Genomic DNA, 10,871 nt, shown 5'->3' with positions numbered 1-10,871 from the left:
AGTACTACTGTATGCATTTGTTTTTCAGTCATACACAAAAAAATAGGATTTGTTACCCCAAATACGTTGCCTCTCATGTATTTCCCTGTGCATTTACCGTTACCAATATTCTTTATTGCTTTGTAAGCCTTCCGGTGTCCTTGTATTTCAGCCTGAAATACTGTTTTGGCATGGCTTGTGAGTTAGATCCATTAGCAATGAATCATCTCAGCTTCAGACAGCCTTTGTTTATTTGGAAATATCTGACCTTATTCTTCATCTTTGAAAGAGAGTTTTGTCAGATGGAGAATTCTTGGTGGACAATTTTTTTTGTGTGTGTTTGTTTGTTTGTTTTTGCTCTTTAGCACTTTAAATGTCACCTCACTGCCTTCTGTCCTGCAGGGATTCTAATGAGAAATGATCAGTCTTATTTGGGTTCTCCTGTATGTGATGAGTGGCTCCCTTGTTACTATTGCAAGATCATCTCTTTGTGTTTTTCTTTTGACAGTTTAATTATACAATGAATTGGTGTGTCTCTTTTTGTGTTTATCTGACTTGTAGTTCATTGGGCTTCTTGGATGTGTAGAATCATGTCTTTCATCAGAATCGGGACTTTTGGGTCATTATTTTTTCAAATAGTTTTTCCGGCCCTTCCTCTCTGTCCTCCTTCTGAGACTCCCACAAAACGTGTGGTGGTCTTAATGATGTCCCACAGGTCTCCTAGACTCTGTTCATTTTCTTTATTCTATCTTCCTTCTCAGACTGGATACTTTCCAATTGATTCATCTTTGGGTTCACTGATTATTTCTTCTGCCTGTTCAATTTTATCATAGAAACCTTATCCAGAACTAATCCTTTCATTTGGGGAAGGTACCTTTTAGCTTCACAATTTCTATTTGATTGCTTTGTACAAATTTCATTGCATGATTGATATTCTCTGTTTGTTCAGTCTTTGTTCTCACAGTTTCCTTGACTTCTTTGAGCATGGTTTCCTTAGACTTGTGAACATCTTGAACAGAGTCAAAGTCCTTATCTAGGAAGTTCAATATCCTTGCCTCTTCATAGATCATTTCTGCTAATTTGTTTTCTTTCTGTGAGTGGGCCATAATATCTTGTTTATTGCCAGGTATCATCAGTTTTCCTTGAAAATGGGTGTCTTGAATATTATGATGTGGCAGTGCTGGAAACTGGATTTTTCCCCCTGTTTGGTGTTATTTTTGTTGTTGTTGTTGTTGTTGTTTCTTGCTGGGAGTTGTAGTTGATTATTCATTTGATGACTTTTCTAAGCCATTTTTTTAAAAAGGACTTTTTAATTGTACCTGGTTGCTAAAGTCTCTTCTTTTAGAGTATGGTCAGTTAGTGGTTTGACAGAGATTCTCTTAAACACCTAGAGGAAGGAAGGAAGGGGGGAGCGGGGAGAAGAAAAAGAATCTTCTGGTCTTTGCAGATTGCTTCCATGTTGGTGGCTCTCCTCTAGTGCTTGGCTGGTCTGTTTACAACTCCACTGTAGATGTCTTTATGACCTATTTCTTTCTGAGCCTAAATATCAGTAGGAGAGGAGAGCTTATCATATTCTCAGGTCTTTTCCGAGAATGCACCCGTCCGGGGGCATGCAAGTGATTTTCTGGATTCTCCATTATAGACAGGAGCTGTTCCAAGCTCCTATTCCCAAATGAACTCTCTCTCTCCATTATTTCCTCCAAGGCATATGGTAAGTCTGTTATTTATTCCAGCTGTAATATTTTGCCCCAAGAGACTGTGACCTGTTCATTGTTTTTTAAGGAACTCCCTTCATGTAGCTGCTTTTCTGTCCTGAGAGAGTTCTGGGTTAGCTGAAACAAAGGCCAGTGCCTTCTGTCAGTCCTGCTGGGAATACCAACATAGATCCAAAGAAACAAACATAATTTCTTGGAAACAAAGGCTGCTCTCCTCCATTCCTAACCAAGCACCACACTTGAAATGTTGGGTGACACCTGAAAGACTGCTGCTGTGCTAGGGAGGCATATGGAGCAAGGCTAAAGAAAAACACAAAAAAAGTTCTTTTAACCGGTTTAAGTCACCTTTTTCTTTTCTTTTCCTTTTAGGTACCAGGGATTGAACTCAGGGGCACTTGACCACTGAGCCACACCCCCAGCCCTATTTTGTATTTTATTTAGAGACAAGGTCTCACTGAGTTGCTTAGTGCCTCACTAAGTTGCTGAGGCTGGCTTTGAACTCACGATCCTCCTGCCTCAGCCTCCCCAGCTTGCTTGGATTACAGGCGTGCACCCCCCACACCTGGCTAAGTCACCTTTTTCTTGATTCCACATTTGCTAGGGTGCTGAAAGTCTTTGGCTGTTTTTGTGAGTTCGGAAGAAGTTGCTTCTGGTAGTTTCTGCATATTTTTCCAGTGTTTCTGTGAAGGACCGGTCCCCAGAAGCTTCATTTCATGCTGTGTTTGCTGATGTCACTCCTGGGAGTCTCCTTTAAGATGGCAGAGGAAATACTGCGTTGGCAAGTAGCAATGGGAGGGAGGCGTGGTCATTGGCCCTGCTTCCTGAACCTGAGTTATGTGAGGTAAAGGGAAAAGACAGTCTCCCCTGGACCAGACTGAGAAAGTAGTGTCCCTGTGGACAGAGCCAAGCATATATTAAGGTACAGGGTGGAGCAGTGCCTTGAGAAGAGATGGATCACACATTATGAGTTGCAGAGAGCACATGGAAAGGGTTGGGGTATGAGGGAGACGTCTGGGTGGGGCAGCTTATTCAGGGGAAGGGACATCCAGGCTCTGGTGCTTTGAGACAAGCCTTCAGTTGCAGTTTCACTAAGGGCTTCAAAAATCAAGAGGGAACACCAAATTTAACAAGTTTCACTTTAGCATCCATTCAGTTCATGATCCAGTATTTCTCTTTCCACCAATTGTTTTACTCAATCTCATTAATAGGAGTCATAATATCCACCACAATTTTATTCCCACTTAATTCATTAACCTTTCACTACACTTTGCTCATATTCAAGATTCGTGTCTCACTATTCCTTTGTGTGTACACTGAGGTTGCCTGGTTTTAGCTTCAATGCTATGCTGTCTGGAGGCCGTGGGGATTATTGAGCAGTGAACAAGGTAGATGTTATTCCTTTCCCAGTAGACTGTTAGTATTTGATATGGGGTTAGGGAGTTGACCATCTGATGAATTAAAATAATTTATTCGTTAAAAGCACCTGGGTCAACAGCATGTAGTTCATCGTTATGGGGAGAGCCACGAGAGCTTTTCGGTCTCTTCCATGGAGAGTTGTCTGTCCATCATCTATCCCTTTTTGAATCAACATTTTAAAATCAATTTTTACTCTCTTTACTACTTCATCTGAATTTCAGATTTATAAGCATAGCTATGTCCATTGGGTGCAATCATACCACGTAGACATGTCGCCTTTGCAGATTCCATGGCCTGGACCCGAGAAGATGAGACAAAGACATCGGGACATGACTTCTTTTTTTCCGAATCGGTGCATGTTAACTATGCCGAAAGTGGGTTTTGCTGCGGCATGTACATACATGCATATAACACAATCTGATCAATTTCACTCCACAGCATCTCCCCATTGCCCTGTGCTCCTCTCTCCCCCAACGCCCTTCCTCTACCCTAAAGGCCTCTCTTCCGCTTTCTCAAGGGCCCTCTTTCCCCCCTTTTTTCTCTCTAGCTTCCCCATGTGAGAGAAAAACATTTGACCTTTGACTTTCTGAGTGTGGCTTATTTCGCTTCACATGATGTTCTCCAGTTCCATCCATTTTCCTTCACATTATGTTCTTTGTGGTTGAATAAAACACCATTGGGTTCTACATCGCATTTTCTTTGTCCATTCTTGTGTTGATGGACACCGAGACTGGTTCCATAACTCGACTACTGCCATAAACATTGGTGTGCAGGGATCATTACAGTACACCGAATTTAGATTTTTCGAATAAATACCAAGAAGTGGGATAGCTGGTTCATATGGTTTTCAGGAATGTTCCATACCAATTTCTGTAGTGGACTTGCTAATGTACAACCCCCACCCCCAACAGTTTACCAGTGTTCCTTTGTCCACACATCCTTGCCAGAATTCATTATTTCTTTCTGTTCTTGATGGTTGCTATTCTGACTGGAGTGAGATGAAATCTCAGTGTAGTTTTGATTTGCATTTCCCTGGTTCTAGGGATGTCAGACGTTTTCTCACATACTTGATGTCCCTTTGTGTTTCTTATTTTGAGAAATATCTGTTTAGTACATTTGACCATTTATTGAGTGAATTATTATTAGAGGGCTTTATTTTTTGGTGTTAAGTTTTTTTTTTTGAGTTCTTTATATATTCTGGATAATAACCCCCTGTGGGAGGGAATAGCCGGCAAAGATTTTCTGCCATTCTGTGGGTTCTTTCTCCATGCTCTTAATTATTTCCTTTCCTGTGTGGAACCTTTTTAATTTGATGTCATCACATTTCTTAACTCTTGACATTATTGTGTGAGCTTTACGGGTCCTGTTGAGGAAGTTGTTGCCCATCCCTATATGTTAGAGGGTTGCTCTTATGTTTTCTTCCAGAAGTCACCAAGTTTCTGGTCTAATTCCTAGGTCTTTGATCCATTTTGAGTTGACTTTTGTGCAAGTGAGGCATGAGGACCTATTTTCATTCTTCTACATGTGGTAGCACCATGTATTAAAAAGGCTGTCTTTTTTTTCCCAGGTATGTTTTTGGTACCTTTGTCAAGGAGACTATAGTTTTGTGAGTTTGTCTTTGTGCCTTCTATTGTATTCCATTGGCCTTTGTGTCTGTTTTGATGCCAGTACCATGCTGGTTTTGTCACTACAGCTCTGTAGTATGATTTGAGTCAGTTATCGTGATACCTCCAGCATGGCTTTTATGGCTATTCTGGGTCTTTTATTCTTCCAAATGAATTTTAGAGATGATTTTTTTTTTTAGATCTGTAAAGAATGTCATTGGTATTTTTTTTTAAATATTTACTCTTTAGTTGTAGTTGGACACAATAAAACCTTTATTTTATTTATTTATATTTGGTGCTGAGGATTGAGCCCAGGGCCTCGCACAGGCTAGGCAAGCACTTTATCACTGAGCCACAACCCCAGCCCCTGTCATTGGTATTTTTTTAAAAATGCATTTCTTTTTTTTAAACCTTTATTTTATTGATTTTTAGGCAGTGCTGGGAATTGAACCCAGTGCCTCTCACACACTAGGCAAGCGCTGTACCACTGGGCTACAAACCCAGCCCTGTCATTGGAATTTTCACGGGGATTGCATTGACTCTATGCATTACTTTTGGTAGTATGGCCATTTTTTTTTTTAAAAAGGTTATTGGTTGACACAATCTTTTATTTATTTATTTATTTATTTAATATGGTGCTGAGGATTGGACCCAGTGCCTCATGCCATGCATGCTAGGTGAACGCTTTACCTCTGAGCCACAACCCCAGCCCAGTATGGCCTTTTTAACAATATTAATTCTGCCTATCCATGAACATGGGAAGTCTTTCCATCTTCCGAGCTCCTCTTCAAATTTTTTTCTTCGGTGTTCTACAATTTTTATTGTCGAGGTCCTTTGCCTCTTTTGTTAGGTTAAATGCCGAGTTTTCTTTAAAGGCTGTTGTGAATGGGACCATTTTCCTGATTTCTTTCTCAGCACCTTTATTACTGGAGTATAGGAAAGTAATTGATTTATGAATATTGCTCTTATATCCTGATAGTTTTCTGAATCTGCTTGCTGGTTCTAGAAGTCTTCTGGTGGTGTTTTGGGGCCTTCTAAAAATAGGATCATGTCTTCATCACACAGCTAATTTGACTTCTGCTTTTCCTATTTGTATCCCTTTATTTTCCTGAAGGAAGGATAGCTTTGCTGGGTCTGCCCATCCAGGTTGGTGGTTATTTTCTTTGGGGGCTTGAAACACATTCTTCTGAGCTTTTCTGGCCTCAATGCTTCCTTCTGAGAAATTGCTGTTTTTGTGATTCATTTTCCTTTATCGGTGACCTGGAATTTCTCTTGCAGCTTTAAAAACAATTATTTCCCTTTGTTCTGGATTTTCAGAATCTTAACTATAATGTGTTGTGGCAAGGTTCTTTTTGGGTCTTGTCTATTTGAGGTTCTAAGTGTCTCCGGTACCTGGATGTCCATCTCATTCCCAAGGTTTTCAAATTTTACTGCTATTGTTTCACTGTCTAGGTTATCAGTGCCATTGGCCTGTGTCTCTGCTTCTTCCTCAAAACCTGCGAACCTTAAGTCAGGACTCTTAATTTCGTTCCAGATTTTTTCGTATTCTGATCATAGTTTCTCATTTTTCCTTTAAGAGCATGTGAATATTCATGTCTGCCCACTTTGTCCTTGTGCTCCGAAATTCTGTCCTGTCCTGGATCTAATCTGTTGGGGAGACTTTCAACTGAGTTTTCACTTGACCTAATCGTGCCTTTCATTTCCAAGATTTCCTCTTGGTTCTCTTTCAGAATCTGTCTCTCGCTATTGACGTATCTTTCATATCCCATATTGTCTCCCTCTGTTCCTTCCTTAGTTCTTCTTTCAATGCATTGATCATTTGAACGACCAAGTTTTGTATTCTTTGCATTTCATCCACCTCAGTATCAGTGGATTCAGTTTTGGGGGAGATGTGAACTTTTTCAGGCATCATGGTTCCTTGTGTGATTCTGTACTGCTTGTGAATCTGTTGGAGTGGATTCCTCTTCGTCTGTTATATGAGGGTCTTTTTAGTAGGAATTTGTCTCTCTACAATGTGCCCTGTGCTGGAGATGATTCTCTGCATCAAAACAAACAACCAGTGGGATCAAGTGTTAGGTTTGGTCAGCAGCACAACTTGGAGAGAGTAGTCACCAGTGGAACTGTGGCATTGGTCAATTAAGGGCACACTGTGTCTCAAAAAAATAAGAGATAACTTATCAATAAGGACCTATGAACTCCACTGACAAGTAAGAAAAGTGGGTGAGAAATAATATAGAATAAGTGGATAAATTAAGTAATACTAATTAGAATAAATTTTTAAAGATAAAAATAAAATTAAATAATAATAATGGAATACTTACAATACAATCTTCCTCCTCAGGTGGCCCATGGAGCCATGCAGGTGGCAACACCCCCATTGTTCTCAGAGCCTCAGTCCATGTGCTGCAAGGGGTGTGGGGAGAAGGGCCCAGGTCTCAGTAGTAGATCCTCCAAACACCTCTGAGCATGGGGGAGGGGTGTACGCCCCCACAGCCTGCCCTGGGCAGCAGCTTCCACCAGACCCAGACCCAGACCCATCCCACTTCCACTCTTTGCCAACCTTCCACCTTGTCACAGAGTTCAGACACCAATTTCAAAAGAAAGCACCCTCCGCCTTCCTGCATTGCTGACAGGCAGCGGCACCTCCCACTGCCTCCTGGAGCTTCCCTCCCTTCCATGTCACAGTCTCTTTTCCTAGCCCAGACTTAAGGCTCCGGTGTCCACCAATCCAGTGACAAGTGAGGCATAGGTGGCTGTTGGATCGTGGGTATGCATGCGCCAGCGGGTGCACACACACCCAGAGCACATCAAATGCACAGAAAGCAGAGGCGCGGGGGGTGGGGGTGGGGGGGAACTTCAGGGATTTCCAATGTCCCAAACAAACAGTTTAAACACTTAGGTGCTCTCGAACTGGACTCCCCTGCTTTCACTGCCATCTGCTGGGAAGTGCCCCGGAGCTTTCTCCTCCTGCAGTGCTTCTCCTTGCAGCATCAGAGCCTTTTTTTTTTTTTCTGCTCAGATGGCAGTTTTTGTCAACAGCATAGGCTGCATTTCTTAAATTCACTGGGAAAGTCTCTTTGAGCCAGTCATATGCCACTCGTGGTGCTGTGTATTTCTTTTTGTTAAATCTTCTACTATTCTCCCTAAACTGATATTCCTGGGTTGCCTCTGGTTACTGACTCTCTGGATGGAACCCCAGGCCTTTCCCATGCCATTGCTGCCTCAGCATGTAGCCCCAGAAACTGCTGTGATACAACTCCTGGGACAACTACTATGTGGAGATGCTTCCAGTGTGCCATTTCTCCATTCGTAGGACACAAATGCTTATTGTCACTGGGCGGCACAGGATCCCACTTGGGGAAGAAAGTGGCTAGGCCAGAAAGCTCGCTGTTCAGAAACGTTCAGAATGGGGAAGGGAGTATTCTCAAATCCAGTGGGCTTCATGATACACCCTTTTGTATGACACTGTTTGCGTATGAGCCCCTAATTGTGCTTTTGTGTGAGAGTTGCCCTTCACAGAATCCTCTTGGAAGACTTGTTGGCATCAATACAGCACAGTGGGAAAACCGATACATGTTTATTGTATTAAGAAAGAGGAAGGGGCTGGGGTTGTGGCTCAGCGGTAAAAGCACTCACCTAGCACGTGCAAGGCCCTGGGTTCGATCCTCAGCACCACATATAAATAAATAAAATAAAGGTAGTGTGTCCAACTACAACTAAAAATATAAATATAAAAAAAGAAAGATGCAAGTTACAATCACATCCCAGAGATAACCCCTGTTAACATTTTGATGAATATCTTCTTCAAGTATATAATGTGCCTGTGTTTGAGCACACACTTTCTCTCTCTGTCTCTCACACACATGCACACACACAGACACACACACACACACACACACACACAATTTTAACATAATAGTCATCTCTCACACCTCTACATGGACAAGCAAAATGGTTCATGGAGGTCAACCTTGGTCCTTTCTGAGAGTTCCCACTGAGACAAGTCTTACACAGTTGCCTCTACCCATTCCCCCCCCCTCCAAAAAACCCCCCAACTTCAGTTCTCTGCCTGGATCTTTCCTCCCCAGGAAGCAGGAGGGGGGTTGACTAAGGTCAGTCCCACGGAGAACCTCAGCCCTCAGCAGCACCCTCAAGACACTTGGTGGCCTGTAGGGTCCCCATACTCTCTTGTCCTGACTACCCCAGGCTGGAGATCCTTCCATAAGCATCACAAAGTATGATTTCCATCAGTGACATGGGTGTCGTGCGTGCTTTCCCAAACTGCCTCTGGTCGTGTTGATGGATGTATTTCCAATGTGAATTTGTAGAAACTGGAAGCCATGGTGAGAAGTAATGTAACCATCGTCTCAGAATTCCTCCTCCTGGGACTGTCAGAGGTGCCTGGACATCAACCCCTCCTCTTCAGCCTGTTCCTATCCATGCACCTGGTCGCGGTGGTGGGGAACCTCCTCATCATCCTGACTATCGGCTCTACCCCCACCCTCCACACGCCCGCCCATGTACTTCTTTATAGCCAGTCTATCCTGTGTGGACGTCTGCTTCACCTCTGTCACTGTACTAAAGATGCTGCTAAACATCCAGACTCAGAGCCAGTCCATCCCTTATGTTGGGTGCCTCACTCAGATGTATTTTCTGATTTTATTTCTAGAACTGGACAATGTCCTCTTGGCGATGATGGCCTATGACCGATTCGTAGCCATATGTCACCCTCTTCACTATGCCGCAACCATGAGCCCCAAATTCTGTGTCACCTCCTTGTCTGTGGCTCTGATTGTCACAAACATCTATCCCTTGGTCCACACCCTGCTTATGGATACACTGTCATTCTGTGCAAGTGTCAGAATTCAACACATTTTCTGTGAACTCTATGCATTGCTAAAGCTCTCCTGCTCAGATATCCATGTCAATGAGTTGGTTGTTTATACCCTGGGGAGTCTTCTTTTTGTGACCCCCTTCCTCCTGATTTCTCTTTCCTACATGCTCATTTTCTCAGCCATCCTAAGACTGCATTCTTCTCAGAGCAAGATGAAAGCTTTTTCCACTTGTAGTTCTCACCTTGCGGAGGTGTCCTTGTTCTATGGGACCCTGTTTGGGATTTATCTGCGGCCTTCCTCGTCTTACACGGTTGAGGATTCCGTGGCCACAGTCCTATATGCAGTGGTGGCTCCCATGCTCAACCCCTTCATATACAGCCTAAGGAATAAGGACATGAAGGGGGCCCTGAGGGGCCTCTTCAGTTGGAGCAATGTCTGGTTTTGGTGACACCAACTTCTGCTTCTGAGCCAGGATGCCTTGTCTTTTCCTCCCCTTCCCTGGGAGGGGACTTTCCCTCTCTCAAGACCCATCTCCCAAGCGTCTGGCTGTGTCCCACATTTCCGCTGTCTTCCACCTTCATCTGCTCAGTGAACCAGCACTCCCAGATTGACTTTGGTGTTCCTGGCCCTGGGGACGTAATTCCCGGGCATTCTGTATGTCCCATGTCCCTCACCACCCGTCTGGAGTCCTGCCTGTCCCTTGAATTTGTATATGTACCGACTTAGGCCCTGTGTGGTCCCCAGAGGCAGGCAAACGGAGGCTCAGAGAAGGGTTCCCCTTCTGCAGCCCCCAGGGGTAGGAACTGTTTGGATGGAGCCCAAGGGCTTCCTTTCACTTCTCAAGAACAACAGGCACAATGAGGTGCTCTTGTCCCTGGGCAGCAATAGACGTATGGGCTCTGACCTCATGGCCCAAACACTAGGCTTGTGAGCCAAGTGGAGGAAAGTACAGGTGCCCTTTCTGTACTCTTGGGCTGAACATGGCTGTCTTCCTCGTGTCCAAGCCACACCCCGGGCTTGTTGACTTTGCAAAGGACAGTCCTAGATGAAATGACATTCACGCCCCTCTAAACACGTACATATGATAATGATAACTGTGTGGCCGAGTGTCTTTCCAGGGATGGACAGGATGAGGGTCCATCTCATGTGTTCTACACCTTGGCCTTGACAGCCTCCTTTTGAGACATGGGGTCTGTGTCCCTCCCCTACCCTGCCCCCTTGAATGTGAGCGGGTCTGGTACTGCTTCCACTGCTGGAGGACAGCGGGGTCGATGCTGCTTGACATGATAGCAGTGAAGCTTCTCGATTGTTCCCTGGAACAG

General features: G+C 43.8%; 1 pseudogene; it reads left to right on the top strand.

The window, feature by feature from the left end:
* Positions 1-9,054: 9,054 nt before the first annotated feature.
* LOC113176577 (olfactory receptor 1N2-like) lies at positions 9,055-9,997 on the top strand (annotated as a pseudogene).
* Positions 9,998-10,871: the final 874 nt, after the last annotated feature.

The sequence above is a fragment of the Urocitellus parryii genome, chromosome X (assembly GCF_045843805.1).
Source record: "Urocitellus parryii isolate mUroPar1 chromosome X, mUroPar1.hap1, whole genome shotgun sequence".
NCBI classification, from domain to species: Eukaryota; Metazoa; Chordata; class Mammalia; order Rodentia; family Sciuridae; genus Urocitellus; species Urocitellus parryii.
This window is presented reverse-complemented; position numbering and strand designations above follow the sequence as displayed.